The sequence below is a fragment of the Panthera onca genome, chromosome A1 (genome assembly GCF_046562875.1).
Source record: "Panthera onca isolate mPanOnc1 chromosome A1, mPanOnc1 haplotype 2, whole genome shotgun sequence".
In the NCBI taxonomy this organism is placed as follows: Eukaryota; Metazoa; Chordata; class Mammalia; order Carnivora; family Felidae; genus Panthera; species Panthera onca.
The window spans coordinates 121,602,659-121,617,191 of NC_138339.1; positions in this window are offsets into that span (position 1 = coordinate 121,602,659).

Sequence of the window (14,533 nt, forward strand, 5' to 3'; positions counted from 1 at the left end):
TTAATGCAGCCAGCCGAAGCTCAGTAATGAAGGCAGACAGTGGCCTCTTGAAGGCCGCAGAGCTACCAGCATGGGTTATGCAGAGCTTTGCAGACTATGATGAGAATTTGAGCCTTTATCCTAATGATGATAATGAGCATTCAATTTCATGTATACGAGTGCTCTACTAAGTACTTTAGGTGCGTTTTCTCATTTGCTTTTCATAAGTCCCCTAGGAGGCTGGTGCTATTATTCCCATTTTACAGATAATGAAACCATGGCTCCGGGAAGTTAAATTGCTCAAGATCACACAGTTGGCACGGCAGAGCTGGGATTTGAACCCGGATATCAGGATCCAAAGGCTGCCCTCTTAATGTCTGCACGGCCCTCGGCTGAGAGCTGAGAGCTAAGGGTGGCCTTTGAGCTCAGTTCCATCTTCCTCAGACCTAGGTTCCTCTATCGCCGCACGGATGTCCCCGATCCTTCTGCCCAGAAACCCAGGCAGAGGTTTGTTTTGGCCAAAGGAGAAGCGGGCCGCGCCGCGGATTCGCCCCCCGCCCGGCCCCCACGGAGGCGAGGGGCTGGCTGGGGCGCGGGCGCCGCGGAACCACCAAGCGCGGCCGCAGTGCGGAGGGCGCTGGCGGGTGCGCGCTAGCGCTGCCTGGCAGCTGTGAAATCTGGAGGTAATGGACCCCAGAGAGGAGCGGGGGGCGGGCGCCCCTCCGCGTCCGGCAGGGGGCTCCGTCTCCCCGTGATCCCGGGGCCGAGCGCCTCAACCCCGCCGCCCGGATCACGTTCCCTCCAGCCTTGAGGGGGAAAACAGCGTTCATTTCTGATTAAAAATGACTATTTTTTAAATGGGCTTCATTCTTTATTTCTTTCTGTCCTCTCCCAGGGCCAGAAAGAGGCGGAAAGCGACACTGAGAATCCATTCCAAACGAGCAGCCAAGAGGAGACGCGGCAGCTCCCAGATGTTGATGTTTTGTTTTTTGACATAAATCTTTGCACTCATATGGGAGTTTTCATTGATTCATGTTCCCATCTGCTGAATTTCCTCTTATTTATTTAATATGGCTTTTTGGGGAAATCTTGCTCCGAAGCTCTGGAGGAGCGTAAACTGTGGCAACCGCTGCACCCCACCCTCCCGCCTCCAAACATTGGCTTGCTGGGGGGAAGGGAGAGGCAGTGGCACCCTGCTTCATGTTCTCATCTTGGGGGACAGGAGCCCTAGGCACGTGCTAACGTGACTGTTCCCGTGCTTGGGGCCTGCCTGAGGCTGTAAACCCGAGAAAGAAACAGCATGAGACAGTCACATTGAGTCTCCCTTCCTTTTGCTTCCTGCCCACCCACAATACCGCGTTCCCTTCAAGCTAAAACACTCTCGGTTCAACAATTTGGAAACCAGGAAACATTTAACAGTGGATGTCCGCATAAAATTTACACTATCTCCTCCTCCCCGGGCTCATCCTGCACACCCCCACCCCTGTAGTAATTCCTAGTAATGAAGAGCTTCTATTTTAGAGTCAGACCACCTAAGTTTGAATCCCGAGTCTATGAATTCTTGAGCCAGATAGCTTCTCTGAGTGTCAGATTCCTCATCTATAAAATGGGGATGATTATGACTTCTTTTTCCAATACATTTTACAAATGAGGAAACTGAGGCTGAGAGTAGTTAAGAGGTTTGCTCGAGTACAACAGAACCAGGACCCGGAGCACATGAGTGGTTCAGTTGGTTAAGTGCCTGACTCTTGATTTTGGCTCAGGTCATGATGCCAGCTTCCTGGGATGCAGCACGGTGCTGAGCGTGGAGCCTGCTTCTAAGATTCTCTCTCTCAGGGCACCTGGGTGGCTCAGTCAGTTAAGCGTCTGACTTCGGCTCAGGTTGTTCGGTTCAGGTTGTTCATGGGTTCAAGCCCCACATCAGGCTCTGTGCTGACAGCTCCGAGTCTGGAGCCTGCTTTGGATTCTGTGTCTCCTTCCCTCTCTACCCTTCTCCCACTTGCTCTCTGTCTTTTAAAAATAAATGTTTAAAAAAATTAAAAAAAAATTATCTCTCTCCCTCTGCCCCTCTCCCCTGCTCACTTGCTCTTTCTCTACAACAAAAACAAACAAACAAACAAACAAACAAACAAAAAACCCAGTACACACTTCTCGGCCTTTGTCTTCCTCATCCCATCCCACCTCCACCCCTTGCCCAGCTGCTCCTTCACGTTCCCCAGGATAGGCCATCTGCCTGGCAGAGAGAGGGTACTTTCTTTTCCATGACACACAAAGACTAAAAATTAGTGATTCACAATGTCTGACACCTTAGAACAGTATCCATTTAAACTTAGAACATAGGGCCAGATGTGGAAAGGACCACAAGTTCATCTCATCCTGTCCCCTACCTCATCCCTGCAGGCTTCCCTGACAGGTGCAGAGAATTCACCCCCTTACAGGACAACCTTGTCCTCTAGGTATTAGGAGACCCACAGACCAATGAATGGGACCACTTGAACGTAAGAAACCATGGTTGCCACAGAGCAAGCCCCATAAAACCTATTGTTGCTAAGACCCGAGACTGTATCTCCAGTCCCAAGTGGAATGGAGAGATTACTCACAGTGTGAGATTATTGTACAGCATCATCCTTTGTGAAGCACATACTGAATACACATTCCTTCCTGATGTATATCCCGTCCAGTCCAAGCTTCTCTGCACATGCTACATGGGAGTCTCCTTGCAGGGCAGGGTATGGCTGTATATCTAGGACTTTGTGATTTGGTTCTTAGCTCACCCTGTAAATGCACGTGCCCTTAACTCTCATCCATGCAGGCTGTTTTCTGGAACTCCCGTGTGTGGTAAGCAGATATGATTGACAATCATAAATTTAGTGCAGAGTCAGAGAAGACACAGAGGGGAGGGGGAATCTGGGGACCTGGACGAGAGAGGTAAGAGCAGTGAGGAGAGAATCGCATTTGTGCAGGCCCCCTGTGGGAGGCCCAGGCATGAGGCTCCAGCCAGTCCCTGAGATGCCTCACTGACACCCTCTTGGCTACATCACGCTTCCCGCAGTGTGGATTTAGCCTCGGAAGTCAACACAGGACACAGTAGGATGGCCCAGGCCCAGTTCAGCGACAGTGAGGGAAGCCATTCTGCTGACTGTATGCTCTAAGGCACCGTGGAAGCAGCCAAGAATAAGAGCTGTCACCCAGCCAAAAGGCACTGGGATTAGCCAGGAGGCCAAGAAAACCTGGCCAGGGTCTTCCAGCCAAGAAATGCCTACAGGGGTGTGCACCTCTGAATGCCATGTCCACAGGTCTTAGAACAGAGACTTGTGCCCAAGCTTGGCCATGAGCTCCTTAGATGTACCTCCCACGAAGAGCCCAGTAGGGGGTACTGGGGAAGGCCTTTCCAAACCAGAGTGTGCTGATTTCCACACCAGGGACTGATATACTTTGTCATTTGATAGAAGTCCTAGAGAAAGGGGTGTTCAAATGCTGGACTCACTACACAGACTATGGGTTCCTGGGCTAGAGACACCTTGGGATTTTTCCCTTTTACCCTTCCATTTTACCCTGGATTACCCTTCCAGCTAATCCAATTCAGTAATTCAATTCATCCTATATCTGCTGAGGACGTGCAATGCCCAGATGCTTTTCAAATGCTGAGGATCTTATGGTGAATGAGGAAGACATGGGCCCTGCCTTCAGGGAGTTTACAGTTTAGGGGGAAAGAGGTTCAGGATAATTACAATTACAGGTGGCTTACAAAAGGAGAGGCTCAGGGATCTACGGGATAGGATCAAAGGAAGTTTAACATAGCTTAGTGAAGTTTCTCAACATATGGTACCTGGGCCACCTGCATCAAAGGCATTTGAGGTACTTGTACAACATTCATATTCTTAGCCCTCATGCCAGTTGTACTAAGTCAAAAGCTCTGAAGGTGGGGCCAGGAATCTGCCTTTTATTTTTATTTTTTGGAGTAAAATTAACTAAGATACAACTAGCCATTTAAGAGTATATACTTCACTGGCACTTAGTACAATCACAACATTGTGCTGTCATTGCCTCTATCTAGTTCCAAAACATTTTCATCATCCCCCAAAGAAACCCCATACCCATCAAGTAGCCACACCTCATTCCCCCTCCCAACATCTGGCAACCACTAATCTGCTCTCTATCTCTATGGATTTACCTATCCTGGACATTTCATATGAATGAAATCATACTACATGACCTTTTGTGTCTTCCTTCTTTCCCTTAGCATAATGTTGTTGAGGTTCATTCATGTAGCATACATCAGTACTTCATTTCTTCTTATTGATGAATAATATTCCCATATATGGATATACCACATTTTGTTTATCCACTTATCCATCAGTGGAGATTTGTGTTGTTTCTACCTTTGGCTACTGTGAATATTGCTACTGTGAACATTCTTGTACAAGCATTTGTTTGAGTACCTGTTATCATTTCTCTTGGGTATATATCTAGGAGTGGAATTGCTGGATCATATGGTAATTCAATCTTTAACTTTTTCTTAAGTTTATTTTTATTTATTTTGAGAGAGAGAACACAAGAAGGGGAGGGGCAGAGAGAGAGGGAGAGGGAGAATCCCAAGTAGGCTCTGCACTGTCAGTGCAGAGAGCCCACTGCGAAGCTTGATCCCACGAACCTTGAGGTCATAACCTGAGCTAAAATCAAGAGTCAGAGTTTTAACACCCGCCCAGGTGCCTCCCTATGTCTAATTTTTTAAGGAACTGCCAAACTGTTTTCCACAGTGACTATACTATTTTACATGCTGACTAGGATTGTATGAGGGCTCCAATATTGCTACATCCTTGCCAGTACTTGTTATTTCCCTTTTATTATTATTTTTTTGAGTTTATTTATTTATTTTGAGAGAGAGTGTGTGTGTGATCAGGGGAGGGGCAGAGAAAGAGGGAGAGAGAGAGAGAGAGAGAGAGAGAGAGAGAATCCCGGGCAGGCCCCACACTGCAGGCAGAGCCCAACTCTGGGCTCATACCCATGAATTGTGAGATCATGACCTGAGTCAAAACCAAGAGTTGGACGCCACCCAGGTGTCCCTTATTATTATTTAAGATTTTATTTTTAAGTAATCTCTACACCCAATGTGGGGCTTGAACTCACAACCTTGAGATCAAGAGTCACATGCCCTACCAACTAAGCCAGCCCCAGACACCTCTATTATTTTTTATTATAGATATCCATTCTAGTGGGTGTGAATTAGTATCTCACTGCATTTCTAATTTGCATTTCTTTAATGACTAATGACACTTAGCATCTTTTCATGTACTTATTGGCCATTTGTATATTTTCTTTGGAGAAATGTCTATTCAAGTCCTTTGCCCATTTTTAAATTGTATTATCTTTTTGTCATTGAGTTGTAAGAGTTCTTCATATATTCTGTATATGAGAATCTTATTGGGTATATGATTTGGGAAGAAAGAAAGAAAGAAAAGAAGGGAGAGAAAAATGTCTTTTCACTTTTTTGATGGCGTCCTTTGATGGACAAAAGTTTTTGAATTTGGTGAATTCCAATTTATCCATTTTTTCTTCTGTTGCTTGTGCTTTTGGTGTCACTTTTAAGAAGCCATTGCCAAACCCAAGGTTATAAAGATTTGCTTTCACATTTTATTCTAAGAGTTTTATAGTTTTAGCTCTTACATTTAGGTCTTCAATCCACATGGAGTTATGGAATTAATTTTTGTATATAGTGTGAGGTAGGGATCCAACTTCATTTTTTTTGTTTTTTGTTTTTTGTTTTTTTGCTTTGTTTTGTTTGTTTTGGCATGTGGATACCCAGTTGTCCAGCACTATTTGTTGAAGAAACTATTCTTTTCCCATTGGGTGGTCTTGTCAGTCTTGTTGAAATAGCAATAATAGTAATTTATTGACACCATATGCCAAGCACTGGTAAGCATTTTAGAACATTATTTAACTAATTTTTCACAACAGTCCTATAAAGTGGGAAACATTATCATTTCCATTTTATAGATGAGGTAACTGAGACTTGAAGGAGAGATGTAACTTGCCCAAGGCAATCCATCTATCAGGTGGCAAAGGCAGAATTTGAACTCAGATCTTTCTTTTCCAATTTCTTTCGTCCCGCCCCCCCCCCCCCCCCCCCCGGCCCCGGTAAACTTTAATCATTTCTTTGCAACAAAAAGCAAAACATCAGGGGCACCTGGGTGGCTCAGTCGGTTGAGCATCTGACTTTGTTTGGCTCAGGTCATGATCTCATGGTTCCTTCCTGAGTTTGAACCCTGTACTGGGCTTTCTGCTGTCAGCACAGAGCCTGCTTTGGGTCCTTGGTATTCCTCTCTCTCCCTGCCTCTCCCCCCAGTCACGCTCTCTCTCTCTCAAAAATAAGCATACACACACACAAAAAGAAGTAAAACATCAAACATGTGCCCTTTCCGGCCCCTGGTCCAGTCTTTCCACATTCTTCCCAGGCTATTCATTCTTTAGGGCCCAGAGAGGTCTTCCCATTCTAAAGTTGTTCCTTATTGTTATTCTCTCCCGTTGAATTGATGGTTGAATTAATGCATAAATAAAAATAAGTAGCAATGAGAACAATTTGCAATTATATACTTATTTGTGTATTTTTTTTAATTGATTTATTTATTTTGAGAGAGAGAGACAGAGAGCAAGGGAGGAGAAGAGAAAGAGGGAGAGAGTGAATTCCAAGCAGGCTCCATGCCTAGCATGGAGCCCAACTTGGAGCTCAATCCCATGACCCTGGGGTCATGGCCTGAACCAAAATCAAGAGTAGGGCACTTAACTGACTGGGCCACCCAGCTGCCTTTGTATATTTGTTAAATCTCTCCCTCTGCCACTAAACTGTCAACCCATGTAGGCAAGATTCCAAACTATTCAGTTCACCTAGTACCAGCAGGTGCTTACAAAGCATTTATTGAATAAATAAGGAAAGATAGGAACTCAAATATTTTGGGGACATTAAATGAGTTATTTTTATTTTGAGAAAGAAAATCAAGTGGGTTGTGAAATGTCATTTAAGATATTAACTATAGATTCCTTCTCTCTCTGGAAAAAATCTTATACCCCATTGAAAGTGCCAGAGGTTTTAATTCCTTGGAAGGAAATACAGAAGAGACCTTAGTCTGATCTAAGAAGCATCTCCTTCCCCATTGGCAGGTTTGAATGCTGAGATGGGGATGAGAAAGTCTCTTTTCAAGAATATCATTGCGCTTGGCTGGCTCACTCAGTTGGAAGAACGTGTGACTCTTGACCTCGGGGTTGTACATTTAAGCCCCATGTTGGGTGTAGAGATTGCTTAAAATCTTTAAAAAGAAAAGAATATCATCAAGAAGAAAATAGAACATCATCCTAACAGCCTCAGAAGGTCAACTGCCTGCAAAGAAAGAAAAGGGCAAGTGACCTCTCCAGCCCATTTCCTACTCTGGGATTCTGCTTTTCACTGTGGCACCAGAGAGTTAGCAGCGACTATGCTGCAGGTGAAGGCATAATTGCTCCTTACCTCCCCTGGCTCCCCCAGTGTTAAATTAGCTTTATATCAATATCACATTGGCAGCTGGGATGAATTATTGAAGCTCATTTACTGCAGTGGGCCCAGGTTCCACTTACTTTACGGAATGGAGGTGAATGTGAGCATATTATTTCTGTTTGCCTTGTTGTGGTGAGTACATCTTCAGACTGTTGTTAATATGAAGGTACTCAGCCCTGACCAGCAGATAATCCTAGCCCCTGTGGAGACAGGCATAGTGGGAAGGAAGGTGCACAGGAACATGTCTGCTGGCCCCAACCACACAGGGGCTTTTAGTTATCACAATTTATACTGTAGTCCCCAAACACCTATTCATCATATACACATACATTATATACATATACACACATAAGCACATACAATCAACATTCACACACATATTTATGCACATATACATTCAAAGTCTCAATAAAGGTATGCTCGCCAGGAACCCAGGAACAAGAATACATAGGGTGCCAACATTTTAAATAGTGACTTTCAAAAGCCTAGGCAAATTAAAACCCTCTCCTCCTCCCTCACCGTCAACACCAATGCTTCCCTAGCAAGGCTGCCTATTTTGTCCCAGACACTGGCAGAGATGGGTGATCTGTGATGTCCCAAGTCATGGGCAAGGAACCAAACTGTTGGGGCACCTGTGTGCACATGGGGGAACAGTCTTCCTTCACAGCTCTCCCCCAATTCCATCAAGAGCTGGAGTATCACTGGATTTAAAGATACATTTCTGCTACTTGGCCCCGATGTCAAAATTATTAGTTACAGCTTTGCATTTATCCATACATACCTGCACCAGCATTCACAATCACAAGCATGCAATTATACTCCTACACACACACACACACACACACACACATACACACACACACACACAAACTCACACTCACACTCATGCACGCTACATACCCGGAGCTAGCCCTCCTGGCCACATGGTTTGGTCTGAATGCTGCTGAGAAGGCCTCCTGACCCTATCAGGTGGTCACACGCCTCTCAAAAATCCCACCATTAAATATTTATCCCTATGGGAATCCCCAGTTAAAAATCAAATACCTCTGGTCAAGACAACACACCATAAGGTTATCATGTAACATTTTGGCAGGAAGTCACTCTGCCCAGGGCACTTCCCCCTCCTTTAGCCCAAGCTGATTCTTATTCCTTGGGTCTCATCTGGCTTTCTCTGCTGGCTCCCTTTTCCCCTAGACTAACAAGGGAAGTTAAGTTCCCTCATTATCCACTCTCACTACTCTCTGGCATTTTCCTTGGATGCACCTATTGCAACTATAATTAACTGATTATTTGTGTGATTGTATTTGCATAGTTTGTGACCCCATTCAACTGAGAGTTCCAATTGGTTAGGGACTGCCTTTCTCTCTGTTCTTTACTGCACCACCCGTGCCTGGCATAGTGCCTGGTACACAGCAGATGTTCAATAAAATTGAAATGAAGCTGGAGGGTTTGGAGAAAGGAGAGCAGAGTAGGGAAAGGGGCACAAAAGGTTGGAGCAGATGTTCCAAACTGTTTTGATCTTGGGCCTCTGAATATCACCAGTCTTTCCCTTCCTCACCTGCCAGAGCAACACCATGCCCCCCTCCTCCTGGGCCATGTTAAGATGCCCAATGGAATCACACAGGGATAGCACTGGGATTGAAGGGGACAGAGACTGTTCAGCTGAGGGCAACAGGCTTGATGGGCGTCTTGGCCTATCGGACTCCCCACTTTTCCAGAATGTGACTGAGAGTTCATATTTCTGGAGCAAGTTTTGTATAAGGAAACTCCGCTTCTTTTTAAAAAGTTTTTATTTATTTAAGTAATCTCTACACCAAATGTGGGGCTCAAAGTCGTGACCCTGAGACCAAAGGCCGCATGCTCCTCTGACCAAACCAACTAGGCACCCCAGGAACATCTTTTACATATGTTTCCTGATAATTAAGATTGAAGATGTTTGTTGCTGAGAACACATTAACACTAACAACGATAATATTAATAGCTACCATTTATTCGAAGCTTACTATATGCCAGACACTGGGCTAAGCACTTTATACATATTTATGTATTATTAATTCAATTAATTATCCAATCATCTTGTGAGATAAGTACATATCATTCCCACTTTACAGAAGCTGAACAAGCTCAGAGACATTAAATCATTGGCCCAAGGTCACACAACTAGGAAGCAGCTAATCCAGGACAGGACTCTTGAGGTCACAGTTTTACCCACCAACCAGCATGTACTACCTTCCACTTTTAGCCCATAGGGATGCCAGTCTACTCCTTATCCCTAGACCTTCCTACTCACTCAGTAGTTATCAACTGAAGGCATTTACGGACCTGAAATTTATTTGGGATCTTGGAAGCTGTCACTATTTCCTTGTCCTAGTACCCAGACCTGAGTCCAGATACCTGGAGTCATAAAAGAGGAGAGATGCCAAAATATCTGGAATTATAGGAGGAAGCAGATACAGACAGCTGGAAGGTGCCAGTTCCTCAGTGTTCCCCAGCAAAACACTCCTGGGCTCAGGCACACCTACTCCAGATGGACCCACTTTAGTCTTTTTCCTCCACACTTTTCTTCGTCCAGTGGTCTTGAAGACGTAACAAGTGAGTCACATAGGGCCACATAAACCAAAAGTAGGGTGTGGGAGAAGCTGCCACTGAACATGGGCCCTCTTTCCTTGGGACTGCACTCAGGGCCCTAGATTACCATGTACAGGTCCTTGCTGGAAGTGAGAACTGTCTTGACACTGGATCATGGTCTCTCCTTTCCCCCTCTCCTTAGTACACTGTCTTTAGCCTAGTTCCTCTAGTGATTAGCAGAGCCGAAGCTCCATAGCTCCAAATTAGGTCCGGAATCAATTTAAGACTGCCAAGGTCTCAGACCTCATGTGGCTGATGTTTTAACTGTCACAGACACTTTCTGGCTCCTGGTTCCTTTAAATTTGCATTGATCCTGGTGTTCTCTCCTCTAGTTGTGACCTCTTAAAGGGCAGAATCCAAATTAGTTTGAAAATGGTCAACTGGCATGCATCCTGTACTCCTTCTATTACTACTATATTACAGAGACCAGAAAACTACATTTCCCTGACTCCCTTACACTTAGGTGCACTTGTGTGACTGGAAGACAAAAAGGAGGAAGGGGCCTTCTTTCTGCTATTTTGGGCTTTCTGCTGGCAGGCAGGATCCTGTAGACATGGGGTTCTCCTGTAACAGCCACTCCAACTTCTGTCTCTTCTAATTCCTAGATGGCAAATCTCTGGAACGTGCTCTTTAATTCAGTAGTTTCAGTGATGACATTTTGAGTCCCCATCATTGTGATCATGACATACATACATAGCTCTCTTCATATTAGCTCTCTTGGTACATTTACTAGGAGTCTATTCCACAAGTCTTTTCATTGTTTCTGTAAACCTAATGCCCTATATTAAATTCCCTTCAGTTTAAAATACATAGAGTTGGGGCATCTGGGTGGTTCAGTCCATTGGGTGTCCAACTTTGGCTCAGGTCATGATCTCATGGTTTTGAGTTCGAGCCCTGCATCGAGCCACTTCAGATCCTCTATCTCCCTCTCTCTGCCCCTCCCCAACTTGTGAGCTCTCTCTCGCTCTCTCTCTCTCTCAAAAATAAAATAAAATAAAATAAAATAAAATAAAATAAAATAAAATACATAGAGTAGCTTCTGTTTTTGCACTGAACCAAGTCCTCAAAGAGTTATGAAATGACATCTTGGAGAAACTGGGCAAAAAAGCCAGTATGGTGAAGGGTAGGAAGCCAGTTGAACAGAGACACAAAAATACATTATCATAAATCAGCTTCTCTTACTGACACCCAGCAGACTTTCCCATTCAGAGTATAACAAAGAGGCAGGGGCAGAGCAGGAAGGTAGGTAGGCAAAGAAACAGACTTTTATTTCAAGGGTTGTATGGCTTATACATAGGAGATAGAGAAGCAAATAAGCACACAGTTCAAATATGACAGTTCAGAAGTCTGCTAAAGACCTACCACTGAGTGTGAACTTGTGTCTGACCCTTAGACACACACACACACACACACACACACACACACACACACTATAACTCAGGATTCTCTCTCCTTGTTTGAAAATTCAACCCCTTTATTCCCTCTGATGGCCCCAAATGGGATTAAGAATGATGTAAAAGGTAAAAGATGCATTGTGTTAGGAGGATAAGAATCAAGGTGAAGTGATAAGACTGCAGTGAAAGAAACAAGAATGGAGTAGGAATAATGAAGGAAGATCTAGACGTAGGTGGGAGGATATACTGAGAGTGAACTCCAATTGAAAGGAGGGAAGGGGGTGAAGGTGAATGAAGGGGTGTTTTAGGGAAGATAAGCAAGCAAACCAACCTCCTAACTCCTGGATAACTTAATTTCTATTGCAAAGTGCCTAGAAAATACTAGGCATTAGATATACATTTACTGAAGAATAAAATCAAGGAGGATAGGGGAGGCAGGATCAAACAGGGTATGTGTGTATTAATAACCACTAACACTAGGGTGCCTGGGTGGCTCGATTGGTTAAGAGTCCAACTTTGGCTCAGGTCATGATTTCATGGTTCATGAGTTCAAGCCCCGCATTGGGCTCTGTGCTGACAGCTCAGAGCCTGGAGACTGCTTCAGATTCTGTGTCTCTTTCTCTCTTACCCTCTTGTGGTGGTGCTCTGTCTCTCTCTCTCAAAAATAAAAAAAACATTAAAAAAATTTTTTTAGGGGCAGTCTGGGTGGCTCAGTCAGCAGAGCGTCTGACCAGCTCAGGTCGTGATCTCATGGTTCATGAGTTCCAGCTCCGCCTCAGGTTCTGTGCTCACAGCTCAGAGTCTGCAACCTGTTTCAAATTCTGTGTCTCCCTCTCTCTCTGCCCCTCCCTCATTCATGTTCGCTTGCTCTGTCTCTCAAAAAATGAATAAACGGGGGCGCCTGGGTGGCTCAGTCAGTTAAGCAGCCGACTTCGGCTCAGGTCATGATCTCACAGCCCGTGAGTTCGAGCCCCGCGTCGGGCTCTGTGCTGACAGCTCAGAGCCTGGAGCCTGTTTCGGATTCTGTGTCTCCCTCTCTCTGACCCTCCCCCGTTCAGGCTCTGTCTCTGTCTGTCTCAAAAAATAAACGTTAAAAAAATGAATAAACATTAAAAAAATTAATTAAAAAAATTTTTTAAATGACCACTAACATTTACCAAGTTTTACCATGAGCCAGGCACTCTGCTAAGCACTTATGCATTATCACTTTAAATCCACACAAGCACTCTATGAGGCAATTATTAAATTACTCCCAATTAATAGATGAAGAAACTGAGGCTCAGGTAGTTTAAGTACCTCATCCAAGGTCAAACAGGTAGTAAGTGGCAGAATTAGGGTTTGAATTCTAACTTGTCTGACTTCAAACCCAGGGTTCCTCACCACTACATCATATGTATTCCCCTTTGAATCAAGACTGGTTCATGCCCTCCCCCCAAAGTTTAGAGAGGACCCCAAAGGAAATGGTCCCAAATCTGGCCTATAAAAGAGAAGAGGGCTAGCAAAGGAGGGATGGGGGCAGGCAGCTGGGGCCAGGCCAGGCCCCCTGTCTGGGAAGGGACCATATTAAAGCCTCATCTACAGCAACACAAAGAAAAACAATTTGAAACTTAATCATCTCCCAGAATTATGATCCCTCCCCGCAGCAGGAAGCACATTAGCAGAGCTGAGAAATGATAATTCAGCAGCCCCCAACCCAGCAGGGAGGGAAAGAGAGGAGGAGGGAGAGAGCTGGAGGAAAACTGAAATAGAGGCATGGGGAGAGACTGGGGGCAGGGAGAGGCAGGGCCTGACCTCTCGTGGTTTTTTCTTCTGCTGAGTTGAAGACGTAATTCCAGGGGAGTGGCCTGGTGGCGATTAACCCTTCAATTCTGCTAAGACAGGGCCTCGGTGAAGTTGCTCCTGGGGTCATTTTTCAGCACTGATAGATCCCCATGCCCAAAGCTGCACCAAAGCCCACCCAGGCAAGTTGTGGTTTGTGGTCACGGTCTGAGTGGAGAACAGCTCCGGGATCCCCACGACCCTTAGCACCCTCTTGCCTGATGGCACCTAAGCAAGTCTAAGGTCCGTCAGGACCCGAGGTGCTGGACAGCTCCCAGAGCCAGAAAACGTTCTCTAGAAGACAGCAGGCAGGGTGGGTGGGGCGAGACTTCCCTCGTACTCCGCCGTTCCCACTCTGAGGATAAGCCTGAAGGCTGCTCAGAGCTAATGGGGGAAAGGGCTCGGGGTCGTGAAGGGGTCCCGATGGAGATCTGGTGGCGATCTGGAGACTGGAGCCCTGGAGGCAACTTCTCCAGACGCATTCCTTCCTTCTGAGTCGAGACCCCCCACTGCCCCCACCAACCCTCCCCCCCCACCCCCGACCGGGACAATGGCGCCTTCAGCCCCCAGAGATGAATGGGGCCTTTGAGAGCGGCACGCCACGGGGTCAGCAGCGGCCACCAGTCCCGGGGCTGCCCAGCCTCCAGCGCTCGGAGCCACTAGGCTGGAGCTAGCTCTTAAGGGAAGCAAGGTATCCTATGGTCCCTGTCTGAGAGAGTAGTGGCTCTAGGAAAGAGTTTCATCCTGGATCAGGCAGTTCTTGCTAAAGAAGGATTTTAGGGGCTTGGGTAGAGAGAAATCTCCCTCCCCTTACCAGGAAACGTCGCACTTGGGTGTCCCCTCCTCAGGAGGCATCAGAGCACCCTCCTCAGAAGGCATTAGAGCAAGCTGCATGAACACAGAACCTACCAAACTTTTGCTACTTCCTTTCTCCTCTCCCCAAATCCAGATCCCACCCTCCCATTGGACAGGTTGTTTTTCCCCTTCTCTTAGTGCCGTTCTCCCTTCTTCTGGGGCAGGCCCCAGGGTCTGGTCCCTCCTCTCTGCTCCTGTCTCCCCATCCCTTCCTGCACTGCACAGACTACCCAGTTTCTATGGAAACAAGCCCAGGATGGCTCTGCCAGGAGGCCAAGGCCACTACTGTTGGTTGGGTTTGGGGGGTGGGGGTGGCAGGGGATAGGGATTG